Raw genomic sequence first — 13,839 nt, 5'->3', positions numbered from 1 at the left:
ACCTCGTGTTCTTACCTTCTGAAGACTCTCGATAATCAAGATAGACAGTCAACTAGCTCTTAGTATTCAGATACAAACCGCTTATCTTTCATGGTTATACACGGTGTTGTTATAATAATAATAATAATAATAATAATAATAATAATAATAATAATAATAATAATAATAATAATAATAATAATAATAATAATAATAATAATAAAGGTCCTACGTTTCCACTGAAACAGTCACATTGCACTTGCATGGAATAAGGAAGTCATACATGTTAAGCAAGTGGACACCCCACACATTATTGGCAGCCAACAAGAAACAAAGAATGACAGTCTATTTGTCCATGCTCCTTCGGCATTTGAACACATCCATCTTTGATCGCTTGCTGCGAGAAGTGGGTCCTCTATGACAATCAAGTGTACCAGACATTGATTGTCGTCAGGTGACCCTGTTTTTATTACACCTCAAGATCACCTCTGTACCCACGAAAGGTTACCCTCTCTGTATGGTAGAATTGTTGGTAAGTAGTGCATTTACGAGCATTTTCCATCTGGTCAGATCATCACTGCTAACCTCTACTCTCAGCAGTTGCAAAGAATGCACCATGTGTTTAAGCGGAAGGAGCTGGTATGGATGAATTGCAAGGCTGTGCTCTTCCTGTACGACAATACCAAGCCACGTGTTGCAAAGAGAATCTGGAATACCCTTCAGCAACTTGGCTAAGACATGCTGTGACATGCACCATATTCACCGGCCCTCACCCCAAACGATTAGTACCTGCTTCATTCCCTCGACAACCACCTCCGTGGGAAATCCTTCGCAAATGAGGAAGCTACAAAATGCACTCACTAACTTCTTTACGTCCAAGACCAACAGAACAAAAGACAGTTAATTTTACTAAATTAGAAGCTAATAATCTAACTAGGGCTAATACTTTAATTACTGCATGATTAGTTTCATTGTTAAGTGAAACTGTTAGATTTAAGATTCAGTTAATGCGTAAATGGCGGTCCCCAGTTTCAAATTTTGATACCAAGCGTTCCGATTGGTGAATTTCAGTTTAACGACGCGAATGGCGTTATACATTTAATACATAACACTTGTAAATTTTTCTTTAAAGTTTGTTCTTTTGTATTAAGGTTTCACTTTAAAATGGCCTTATCACTGAGTCTGAAATCTTTTCAATAAATAATTAACGTACACATTATGTTTAATAAGTTGCCATGATTTCATGGATGAATGGAGAAATCTCAAGTTAAAAAAGAGGCTATCACAAGCCGTTACATAGTTAAATTAAGAGAGTATTTGGAAATAATTTATTCTAAATAAACTGTTGTAAATAAACGGGAGTGCAATCTGCAGATTAGCTAATGAGTTCGCCGTCTCAATCATGAAATTATTAGGGTTTGTCTTTATGCCTTCATTCATGTATAATCATCAGTCCCAGACGGTGCAGTTCTCATTATTTCAATTCCAATGAACAGGTTTGATTCAGAAGCATGATAAACGCTTAATCAAAGTTCGATAAGTTTTTACAAGTTTCCTCGGGAAAACTCAAAGCAAACAAATTATTGTCTCATCGAATAGTAGAAGTTGTCTTTGGTGTGCTTCAATAATACTAGGTATATAGTATGCAGAACCGTGCCTCGGAGGGGGGGGGGGGGACGGGCAGGGCGACGGCCGTGGGCGCCGAAATAAAAGGCCGCAAAAATTCGGGAGGAAGAAAGAAAAATGTAAAACTCTGTCCCGTATGGGTTGTAGGTAGAGCGTGTTAATAAACAGAATGTCTGGAATCGAGTCCGGCTACCGGCTTTTATTATAAAATTCACTAAAACAGTATTTTACAAAAAATACTACAAAGATAATTTACCTATGCTTGTGAGGGTAGACATAGTTAGTTTTTGACCGAGAGGTCGCAGACAGGATCTCCATAAAGCCCCGTAGTAGGCTAGACAGAGTGGTGACAGGGTTCCTCAATGCTCCGAGGCAAGCAGTGAGTAGGTTAGGTGTTCACAGAGCCCTGAAGCAGGCTAAGCGACTGAGGCTTGGAATCCCAACACAGCCAGGAAGGAGGATAAGTCAGAAGAAAGGAAAGGCCAAGAGTCCCGAAGCAGACTAGAGGCTTAAGGTTAGGTTACTCCTAATGTTGCGAAGCAAACAATAGGAGAGGCACCAGTGAACCAGTACAGCTCCGCTGCTGAATTTACAGATCTCTAGGCGGCGGTGGCGCTGCTGCTCCGGTGTCGTTCGCCTACTTCGTGGGCGGAGCCAGAAATCCGTTGTCCAGAGGTTGTAGTGGATCCACGTGATGTGTGTATGCTCTCGTAAAACCATGTGGTGGTGTTTATAAACAAAAGCGTAAAGAGTTGTTTTTACACAATACCAAGTGGGACATTACAATATATGGTGTGACTGGTAATTCGATGCATTCCTTGGAAGAGGATATTCTAAAAATATTTTGGAACATTTTCACGTATATGAACCGGGGGTCGAAAATCAATAGTTTCTGAGTAATTTGCACATGTATGATTTCTATGAAATTTGCCGACTAACGACAGGTGCGCGAGAAAGTTTTACCCTGGTCTACCTCTGCATATCATAGAGCAGTAAAATTTTGCATGTGTAATTCTGCGTACCTATGTAGTTCATGTGGTAATGCACAGCTCATAACTCTGCACCATTCCTGAGTTATAGGTGGGAACGCGAGGTCCAAAATCTATTACTCCGCCTCCTGAAGCAGGTGGCAACATGGCAGTAGTATTTGCTCCTAGGAAATGACTGCATGGTTGGTAAGAAGTGGGATGAAGATGGTGTGCGTTCAAGAGAAAACCGAACTATGGTGGATTTCATAGCCAGGGTCGTCCATCTCTCTGGCCAACATTTTTAAGCAGTGAACTGGTGCTTTGTTTTCTAGGAGCGGACTCCTTTTGTCAGCATGCCACGCTCTGGGATTTCATAGAATCTCGCAATGCACGCAGCAGATAAGCATAGCATATCCTGGTAATTGTGGTATAATTTGCTTGGAAAGCAAGTAGTAATACCCCATGCTGATCCCAAGTGAAAGTGATCATCACATTGGTCGCTCAGTGTTGAACACGGATTTAATTTGTTGTCGGTACGTCGGCACGCTGTCATTGGACTAGGTATTCTCTGGTTTTCTTCACTTGCACCAGACAAAGGCCGGGATGATATCTTGTAGAATGCCAGGGCCATTTCTTCCGAAATCCTAGACCCGCCTCCTAGACCGATATGTCTCCGAAGTTGGAGGTCCGAATCCTTCCTTCAGTTATTATCTTGCATAAATACATAAAGAATGAAAAAAGATATAACAATTTAATATACCGACGTACCACTACCAAATGAAGTCCGTGTTTAAATCTGAGAAACGAAAGTGGTGACCACGTTCATTTGAGATCAGCATGGGGTACTACTACTTGCTTCCCAAGCAGAGGATACCACAATTACTAGGATATACTATACCTCACTGCTGCATGCGTTACGAGATTCTATGAAATCCCAGAGCGTGGCATGCTAACAAAGGGAGTCCGCCCCCTAAAAAACAACGCACCCGTTCACTGCTTGAAAAGGTTGGCCATACAGATGCACGACCCTGGGTACAAAATTCGCCATAATTTGCGTTTCCTTTTGACCGCACACCATTTTCATCCCATCTCTTCCTAATCATGTAATCATTTCCTAGGGACAAGTACTTCTGTGATGTTGCCACGCTGCTTTCTGAGGTGGAGTAATAGATTTTGGATCAGTACACCTTACTTCATTCATACCTATAACATAGGAATGGTTCAAAGTTACGAGCTGTACATTACAACATGACCGACGTACGTATGCACGATTAGACTTGCAAAATTTCAGCGCTCTATGATATGTAGAAGTGGATCAGGGTAAAACTTTCTCGCGTACCTCTCGCTAGCAGGCAAATTTCAAAGAAATCATACATGTGAAATTAATCAGAAACTATTGATTGTCGACCCTTGGTTCATATAAGGGAAAATGTTTCAAAATACTTGTAGAATATCCCCTTGCAAGGAATGCATCGAATTACCAGTCACCCTGTATATATAAAATGGAAGTAAAAAGTAATAAAAACAGCTCAAAATCAAGGAAAAGCAGGATTTATTTTTGAAAATATCTCACGTTTCGTGCCAACCATGGTGGCTCTTCTCGGCTGGTCCGTCGACCTCATTCATATGTATGGAGTGGAGGGCGCCGTCGTATACTCTCGCCACGGGCGCTGTTTTTCCACGGCACTACACTGATAATGTGTAAAATGTAGTAACACAAAGGACATACAACGACCCTTACTCGAAAATATTAGATACTGGGAAGATAATTTCAATGTATATACACAAGTCCAAATTTCACTGATACGTTTACTGATGAATAATGCATTTAATTTCGAATTTCATATTCAGGGTATGTGTTCTATTCATTCATAGAAAATTAAATCGACCTAAGAAGTATGAATAAAATTTGAATTTAAACTAAAATAATGTAAAGAAACGGCTGAGCTATTTGAGATTTACTTTTGAACATACCAAAAACTGTCCTCGTGCAGGATTCTTATGACGTCACTTTCTTTTAAATGCGAAATCTAAAAGAAGAGAAAATGTTCTTAAAATTTATGTCTAGGGGAATATCTCAGAATCTTCCCATGTCAGAAAGAAAAAACAATTTATATAAACTTCTTATTAAAAATTAGTGTTCATGTGTCCCTGTGTTATCATAAATTCAGCACCTAATGAGCGAATGAAGACAATCTTGTAATATTTTTCCAAGTGGGCTTCATGGTGAACAAACAACGTGTGCATCGGTTTTCCTCGGGGTTCTTCGTTTCATCCAATTCTTATTTCTCTATAGTCATTCATCTCATTATCATCATCTCCCTTAGACTGGGAGTATAAGTGTACGTCTTTAAACTCAAAGAAAGAATAAAATATAGGCTTTTGAACAAGAATTCTCAGTGTATAAAGACGTACTTTAAAAATGTTTCATCATCACAAGAAAATGCTTCAACCGTCTGAAGTGAACATAGAGTTTGGCTCGAGCAGACTTTCCAACTATGCTATGCATTAATATCGAAAGCTTCCGTCCTTCCGTCTGTCGTTAGGTATCAGAGTTATAACTATAATACATATCGGAAAGTGACTTCTTTGGAATTGATTCAGAGTTCCAAGGATAGGTTCCACCTCATCCGTTAACCTCTATTCCAACCGGAAGAGGTAGAGAGAAATCGTTTCCGGTTTCATTGTTGATTGTCATAGAACAAACTGGCAATAGAAATGACAAGCGTTTTTTTCGGGGGGATTGAGTGAACCTTAAAAAAGACCATCTCCAGCAGTATTGCTCTACTAAAACCCGAAATGGTAGAATTTGCTACAACTTCCGCTTTATATAATGCTCACCATTGAGCGAAAATGGTAAGATACACCGAAAAGCGATCTTTCGGAATTGATGGAGTTCCAAGGAAAACTTTCCGTTCGACTTTTCTCTCTGTGCGCCAACTAGGGTGCTGGAAATTTATCATTTCCAGTTTTAAGACTGATCATAAGATTAATAATACAAAACAGATAATAGATACAGAGAAGTGGTTTTGTTATTTGAAGTTTATACTTTATGAATACGTTCGACCTTGGATTTTATTCCTCTATTGCAATCTGAAATAGTAGAAATAAATCCTTTATACAGCCATGGAACGAAAATATAAATAGGAGGTGATAAGCGATTTAAAAAAAATAGAAATTCAGTATCCGAAGGATATATTTCATTTCAGTTATAATCATCTACTGAAACCCGCAGTAGTAAGAAATAGAAAAACCTTATGTTTCAGTATTAGTTTCTATGAAGTAATAATTGTAACATACTGCAAGAATCTGTTTTTGATATGGATTCAAAGTCACGTCAGTTTTAACAGCCCATACGAATTTTACAAAAATAGTATCAAACGGTTGTGGTTGTTTATGCATGCAAAATTTATATTGGTGCGCAAAGCAATTTTAAGGTACTCACAAACTTACTGGGCTGGGCTGTCTAAACGATAGGCCCTCACTTCCGGCGATTGGTTCCGAAACAATTGTTATGACATTACTGTTTGTGCACAACAGGAAGTGTGTAATATTGGCATATCTACGTTAGATGTCAGTCTCCCTACCAAGCCGATTGGCGCCAAAATGGCTTCAATTGTTGGTGCACCGTTTTTGAACGTTTGTCCATAAAATATTCTCGTTTGTAAATGAAAGGGAATCAGATTTTGGTATATCTTTATTTGTGCATCTGTTCAACCAAACCTACCGATTGGCCTAAAAATTATTTCTTAGATCTATCCTCGAGAGATTGAGACATTTGGACAGAAGTTTTAGTATTTAATAGCTCTCTGACCTACGATTAAAACCAACAGAAATAAACATATATATATATATACAAGAGAGACAGGACATAATTCATAAAATTTTCCTATTGAAACAATCATGGCATTACATTAAGGATATGTTCCTCATCTCCCGAATAAGGACAGAAAAAAATGTTCATTTATTTAGAAGAAGAAAATACACGAGTTTTATGAATTACCTGCATTTTGTCTCTAACGTATGTAATTCATTTAAATTATTATTAAAGGTTAACACCACAAAAATGGAAAAATAATGTGAATATAGAAAATATTATATACAAGTATGGACACTTCCTTTTCCCAGACGCAATGCTTTACGGAACGCAAGCACTACACTATGGTTGCTACTCCCACAATACAATTATATAATCTTTAAGGTCTTGTTGAAGATTAAAATTATTTGAAAATAAATTTTAAAATTGCTTTTCAGAACGTCATGAGGAATAAGCTGCAAATTTCTTTCCATTTGAACATTTCATGGGGTATACCTTCCTGTCCTCTTGTATATGTAAATATGTATTTATTTATTTATTTATTTATTTTTGTTTTTAGTCGTAGGTCAAAGAGCTATGGATACTCCAATCGTCCAAGTTCATTTAGCCTAGACCCAAGAGCCGAAAATCTAACCAAAGCCCATCGACACCATTCGAAAGATATTGTCCAAAAGAAAAAAAATGAAATGAAATCTTTGAGTTTTACGTCCCACGATTATGCCGGTTAGGCTAAAGGAGACGGTGATGATGAGTAATGAATGATATGGTGGGATGAAGAAAGTGGGAAGAAACGGGAGAACCCCGAGAAAACCCACGCACACGGTGTTTGATTGTCCAAAAGAGATAAGCCAAAATCTCACAAAACAAGATTTGTTTGTTGCACAAACTTACGCAAACAATATACTAACGATTGAGATAGTTTTGGCAATAGTCGACATGGGTGAAGAACTGGCACTTAATCTTGATAAGCCAAACTTTCACATATTTTGCTGTACAAAAATGAAAACTTTACATGTATAAACGAGTGTAGACGATCCACTAAAAATTGAGACCATTTTGATGCCAATCAGTGGGAGCTGGTGCCTAAACAAGATACGCCAATATCTCTTCCTGTTACGCACAAATCGATTAAGACCAATCTGGTGCCAACCGGCGAAGGTGGGGTCTACTATTTACATAGGGCCACAGAAATTAATTTTTGAATAATTTAAAATTGCTTTGTGCATAAACGCAGGTTTAGCGTTTAGAAACGACACACAAACCTTTGAAACTATACGAGATGGAATGATTCACGAATTTCGTGACCCAGGACTGGGAAGACACATACGCAGTCAGACCCATAACTCACCAGACCTGGTGACCCCGACAGTTTCATAATCCCGCGGAATGACCCACAGACAGAACGTCGTCATACACATGGAAAGTGTACGTGAGGCTACTAATGCAATGGTAAATTGATTCTCTCCTCTTCCGTTGCCTTTCCACTAAATATAATTTTCTTTCTCGCTTGTAGTTTGCGTCTTTTCTCTCAAACACTGCACAGATAGATAACTACTAGGTTTATTAAAGTACTAAATGGTCATAAGCACAGAAAATATAAGCTGTATGTTTCTCGTACGAGAAAACGACAATTTAATCGACCGGTAAAACTGGTCGTTTAGAATATAGAAGATACTTTGGCTGCCTCTGACTTCGATCCCAGATCGCGCCAAGTAAACTTTGTGGTGGACAAACACCGTGTGCGAGTTTCCTCGGGATTTCCCGTTTCTTTCCACCTTCTTCATTCCACTATTTCATTCATTTCTCATCATCACCGTCTCCTTTAGCCTAGCCGGCATAATCGTGGGACGTAAAACTGAAAGATTGCATTTCGTTTCATTTTATATCTCCGGGGTATTACACGTAGGATGGCTTGCCCCCTTTAAATGTACAATAGTGTTATTTTGATTTTCCTTAGTTCAATATTTGTGGCTGTTAGAGGGTTTTACTCCTTAAGTGTAGATATTAAAAAAATATTTTTTTAAAAATATCGTAGCGCGCACTTCTGCTCGAAAATAGTGATGTATAGTATCGACAGTAGTGGATTAGAGGATTGTAAATGGAACTAGTTTTGTAATCTTTAACCCCGGAAATAAACGTCATAACAAGCTCCAGCATCGGGATCTATTGGAGCGGTCCTTGTAAAGTTTACCCGGTCTCTCTCTCTCTCTTTCTATATATATATATATATATATACTACAAATTGAAAGTAAATATTTTGTTTTACAACCTATAGTTAAAGAAAAAAATGTGTCAAGCAGATAATTTTACATTTTACTTGTGCTGTGACGTTTTGGAACTCCATGTGTTGTAAAAATGAAAGAAAAAAAAAGGACACCTTTCAGTTTTTCGTCGATTATGCCCTTTAGCTCATGGTAGGTTGATGACATTGATGCAATGAGAATGTAAAGGGAAACAAGAAAACTCAGAAGGCCTCGAATCGAAAAAGTTACTTCTCACACCAGAAATGACCGCACTGCCACTGAACCATCGTAAACCGCTCGGAATGGGAAGCACGGTGGCTCTGTGGTACACCGCTTACCTCTGGTGTATGGGGTCCTTGGTTCGATCCCCAAACAAGTAAATTTGTGGTAGTAAACATCATGTTCGTGGGTTTACTCGGGGTACTGCCGTTTCCTCCCACTTTATTACTCTACCAATTCTTCCATCATCATCCCCTTTCTTTATTAAAGATTCGTCCCCCTTACTTAAAGAACATAACATGGAACATTAAACTCATCTCTCGAAAGATTTCATTTTCCCCTCTCGAAATATTTATTATAATAGCCCTTCGACTCGATTCCCAGAATAAGTCCAGCTTCTATGAGATGATTCACTTTCATTTTAATGTCATTCCAGCACGAACTCTCTGAGACGTGAATCTACATTTTAACATGTTATTCGAACCAATGAGCTCCCTCCTGAAATCGAAACCATGTCTTCCGCTCCAAATCTATGCTAACCACATAACCACGAAGACGTTCCAGCCTCTATTAGACTACCCCGCATAATCATGACATCCAGAACGGAATTAACATATAACTCTCCTTACTATCTCTTGCACCCACAGGAGGAGAAGAACTTCATTGAAGGTATCAAAAATACAGCATAAGGCCGAAAACGGCCACATAACACGATTCTGGTAGCATCACTGACATGAAAGGATTATTTGACAGGGAGTATTTGCAATTTTAAAAAGTAGCAATAATAGGACATACACTGTTCGTTTACATATAACAATGGCTACCCACGGACTATCATGAGACTCCCAGACAAGTGTTATTGAAAAAAAAAAAGAGAAAATCACAATTGAATAAAAAAAAAGACATTTTATGTGCTCCCTGATATTGCTTTTCCATATGCACAGCCCTGAATGTAACTACAATATTAAACCTTAAATTATTGAATCATTTAAAAGTAGTTGGAAATCCAAATAATAATAATAATAATAATAATAATAATAATAATAATAATAATAATAATAATAATAACAATAATAATAATAATAATAATAATAATAATAATAATAATAATAATAATAATAATAATAATAATAATAATAAGCAAATGAATAATAATTCACTTGCAGTAGATCATCAACTAGCACAAACAAAATAACCGAGTTCTTACCTGTCCTGTATTTACTCCAGGATGGAATGAACAAATGGTTAAGCGATGGTTTCTTTTATGTCCTCAACGAACTCAATTAGTGTGCATCACTCCACCAACAGAGTTTCACTAACAGTATTTTCCCGTGATGTCTTGAGGCAAAGCCGTGGATGTCCAGCAATTTACCAATAACAAAGAAAACAAAAACGATCATTAACGTTTATCATAAACGATTAAACCACTTTAAGATCTCATGGTAGTCAGTTGAATTGAATAAAAGAAAACAAAATATGTAACACGGACCTCCGTAGTGATTAAGAAAACTACGTGATAAATTATGATCTCATTTAACAACGCTTTGGGAAGTATTTTCCTTTAAGCAAATTGTTAATTGTGTGTAATAGATGCACATCACTAGCCTACAGCTGTAAGTCTATCATTCGTCTATCATTAGTAATGAAGATTAAGAAAACACTCATTATTGTGCTAACTAAAGATTATTTTCTTATAGAATATGAATTGGAATTTGTAAAATTTTCTTGCGTCAATACCTAACTATGTAAACTAGCTCCGGGAAGAAATCTAAGCCGTCATCCTTTCTACCAAAAGCATGTAAATTAATTCCTGTCTTCTTTATGCAATGGTCTATTTTTTTTTTCTACCTGGATTGTCGTAACTATTGACGTGGTTTCCAATTCCAGAGCTGTAGTCTGAGTTTGAAATAGGCCTATAATGATGTAAGATGAGAAGAGATACACTGTCTCCGGCTATTGGTAGCGTTTGCAAAATGTTTTTATTGCTGATGCGTACACTTGGTATACGCTGATCATATATTTAAATGTGGGTGGCTAATCACAAACGCGAAAGCAATAAAAGCGAGGAAAAAACGTCTGCTCGAGCGTATTTGGTGTGTTTCGGAACAATAGACTGCCTGCTGTTTAAAAGATGTCAAAAGGGAGGAAAAAGAGAAAAGACGTGTTGCCAAGAAAGGGGAAATTTTTGAACTAAGAAACAGCTGCTTTGAAGATGCTTTGTGCAGAGTGCTGGAACTCTGCTATTATAGACCCGGACTTGCCAAAAAAGTTCTGGAAAGCCCGACTGGCTCATAGTATGATTTATAACTCTGGCGAATTAAAGTTAACAAATAGGCACCTTCGTCGCGTTCGCTCTACGGGGTAACACTTCGAAAACGCATTCTCAAATAGCAACAGACTAAAATATGAATACGTGGAAACTGCGAATATGGGAATAAAACAAATTGTTAAGAATGACAATTTTATTATCGTGACGGAGTGGGATGACATCAAAAGTTACAAAATGTTCTTCTTTAAGCAGTTCAAAAAAGTTGAATGGAAATAAACGTATATCAGAGGAATGAATTTATGTCCTTCCCCCCAACAAAAAAGAATCACGTAAAAAAGAAAAAAAATCATAATGTAAAGGATTAATATGAAAGCCCCACTCAAAATTTTGAAAGTTGACACCGGAAAGGCAAGAACACCTGAACCGAAGTGAACGAAATTCTGCACAGATATTGCAAATGAAAATAAGGGAATACGGGTTTCGTATTTTCCTGGAAAAAGTGTTGGGTGGGGCACGAACCCCTCCAAACCTTTGATCAGGAAATATCAAAAGTGCTTGTAACAGAATGTCAGACGTGCGTAAAGGCCATGAAGAATTCTAACATAGCTTTGTGTATGAACAATACGCAAAACATAAACGGATACGGGTTTTTATATTCTGCGGAGAAACTATTTTAGGGGACAAAATCTCCCACCGAAAATTTTGAAACTTGATGCCCAAAAGGCAAAAAGAAGTGAACGGAAGTGAACGGAATGAAATTGTGAACAGGTATGGCAGACGCAAAATGAGGATACGGGTTTCGTCTTTTCCTGGAAAAAGAAGGTTGGGTGGGGCACGGAGACCTCGAGACCTTTGATCATGAAATATGAAAAGTGCTGGTAACACTATGTCAAATGTGTGTAAATGACACGAAGAATTGCTACGAAACTTTACATATGGACAATACGCGAAAAACAAAGAAATACAGTTTTTTTTTATTTTTTTGTGCGGAAAAACGGTTTTAGAGGGCAAAAGAACACACCCCGAACTTTTGAAAGTCGACGCCCGAAAGATAAGGAGAAGAATGGAACCGAAGTAAATGAAATTTTGCACACATTTTGTAGACATAAAATGAATGAATACGGGTTTTGTATTTTCTTAGAAAAAAGGGTTGGGTGGGGCATTAACCCCTCCAAACCTTTGATCAGGAAATATCAAAAGTGATAGTAACAGAATGCAGGGGTGCTCACAAGGGGGGGGGCTATGACGCAAACTGCGTCATTGAAATATTTGGGGGGTAGAAATCTATATAAATATGTTTGAGGGGGTGTAAAAATTAATCAAAGTTTTTTCATGGAAGAACACCTACGGATAGACAATTGAGTGGGGTGCGTCATGGACATGAGGGGGGGGCACCACTGCAGAATGTCAGATGTGTGTTACAACCGGAACCAGGTTATAAAAATATTTTTTGTTTACGCTCTGTATGTATCGTAAAGAAAGTGATTATTCTTTCGATTTATATTTTATTCTTCGACGCAAATAAGTTCTTTCTTCCGTGGGAATTGCTTTTGCAGGACAAAGAAGTCTTTCATTGTTTTTTCATATTTATATTTAAAACATTGCTTTTTGGTGAGAACATTTTAGTGAGTGGCGAACCTTTTCATTGTTTCACCGTGACTTATTATATGCACATTATATATTCTGCAGTTATTTGGAAGTGAATTGAGTACTTTCCTTAATCATTTATGGAAATACTAGCTGACCAGATGTTCAAGTGACCAGAGTGACGCCAGTCACATTGCTTTTGCAGTTCCCTATCTGTGTTTTCACACGCCCGATTTATCGCAACGTCTCCTGCATCGTGGCCAGTGGACTAAAATTAATATAAATTCTATCCCGTATTCTGTTTGCGTGTGCATACAGGTGATTTAACTGAGTGATTTTCAGAATGAACAGCCAACATTCTTCAATGAACCATTGCAATTCATATCTCGAACCTTTGTGCTTCAGGAGTTTGACTCCAGGTTTGGAAGCCACCACGCACGTCGCGTCGGGAATTAGGTATGACTTTGTTTTAAGGGGCACAAGCTATTAGCCGGTGAAGGACGTTTCCTTACGGCTTGCCCCAATCAATAAATCCCTGGTTCATAAACCTTGTGCGTCAAAAAGATTTAAGCGCGCCCTCCAACCTCAGCATTGCACATCGGAAATTATTTCGTTGAAGACTCACGTCGACTCTTCAGGACTGTTTGGAGTAGCAACCAGGTTACTACGTGGAATTACTCCGGCGACTCTTCCCCCAGTGGTAATCCCCCAAGTGCGTCGATAGTGTGAGAAAAGCATTTATAGTGAAATCTCAGTCATAATCTCGTATATATAATTCAAAGCGATAAAAAGGACTACAATATAGTGAAATGTAAAATACGATTTGGATAGTGGAAATTATTATATATGTTCTGTGTTAAGTGTTGTTATCATTTCTCTTCATTATTTTTCTAAAAAAGAATTCTAATAAATAAGTATAGTTTATTTTAACCCAGTGCGTTTTCGTTATATGTGTGAATGATATTTGTGTGCGTTATGGTCTGGATCACCGTCTGATCGTCCGTGAGGTTTTCGAGACGAGACGTCCGAACCTCTCGGTGCCTAATCCTCATCTCATCATTGAGACCAAAGAGCGATTTGGAAACAATTTGTAATCACTTCTTGGAGAGGTCCTGCAATATCCTACCCAGG

The 13,839-nt window shown here is 38.0% G+C and overlaps 1 protein-coding gene across 2 annotated transcripts in view; it reads right to left on the bottom strand.

The window, feature by feature from the left end:
* LOC145685824 (leukocyte elastase inhibitor-like) overlaps positions 1-10,192 on the bottom strand; it is a 37,782-nt gene extending 27,590 nt beyond the window's left edge. The window contains exon 1 of one of the 2 annotated variants that reach the window (XM_081758409.1): positions 10,060-10,192. The gene's annotated coding sequence lies outside the window, so the exon portion shown is untranslated. Of the gene's footprint in view, positions 1-4,547; positions 4,604-10,059 lie in introns of those variants that run through there. The other variant, XM_081758410.1, reaches the window with a different exon arrangement.
* Between the last annotated feature and the right edge of the window lie 3,647 nt (positions 10,193-13,839).

The sequence above is a fragment of the Thermobia domestica genome, chromosome 5 (assembly GCF_964235325.1).
Source record: "Thermobia domestica chromosome 5, izTheDome1.hap1.1, whole genome shotgun sequence".
NCBI lineage: Eukaryota > Metazoa > Arthropoda > Insecta > Zygentoma > Lepismatidae > Thermobia > Thermobia domestica.
The sequence above is the reverse complement of the archived record's forward strand: the minus strand, read 5'-3'. Positions and strand labels throughout refer to the sequence as shown.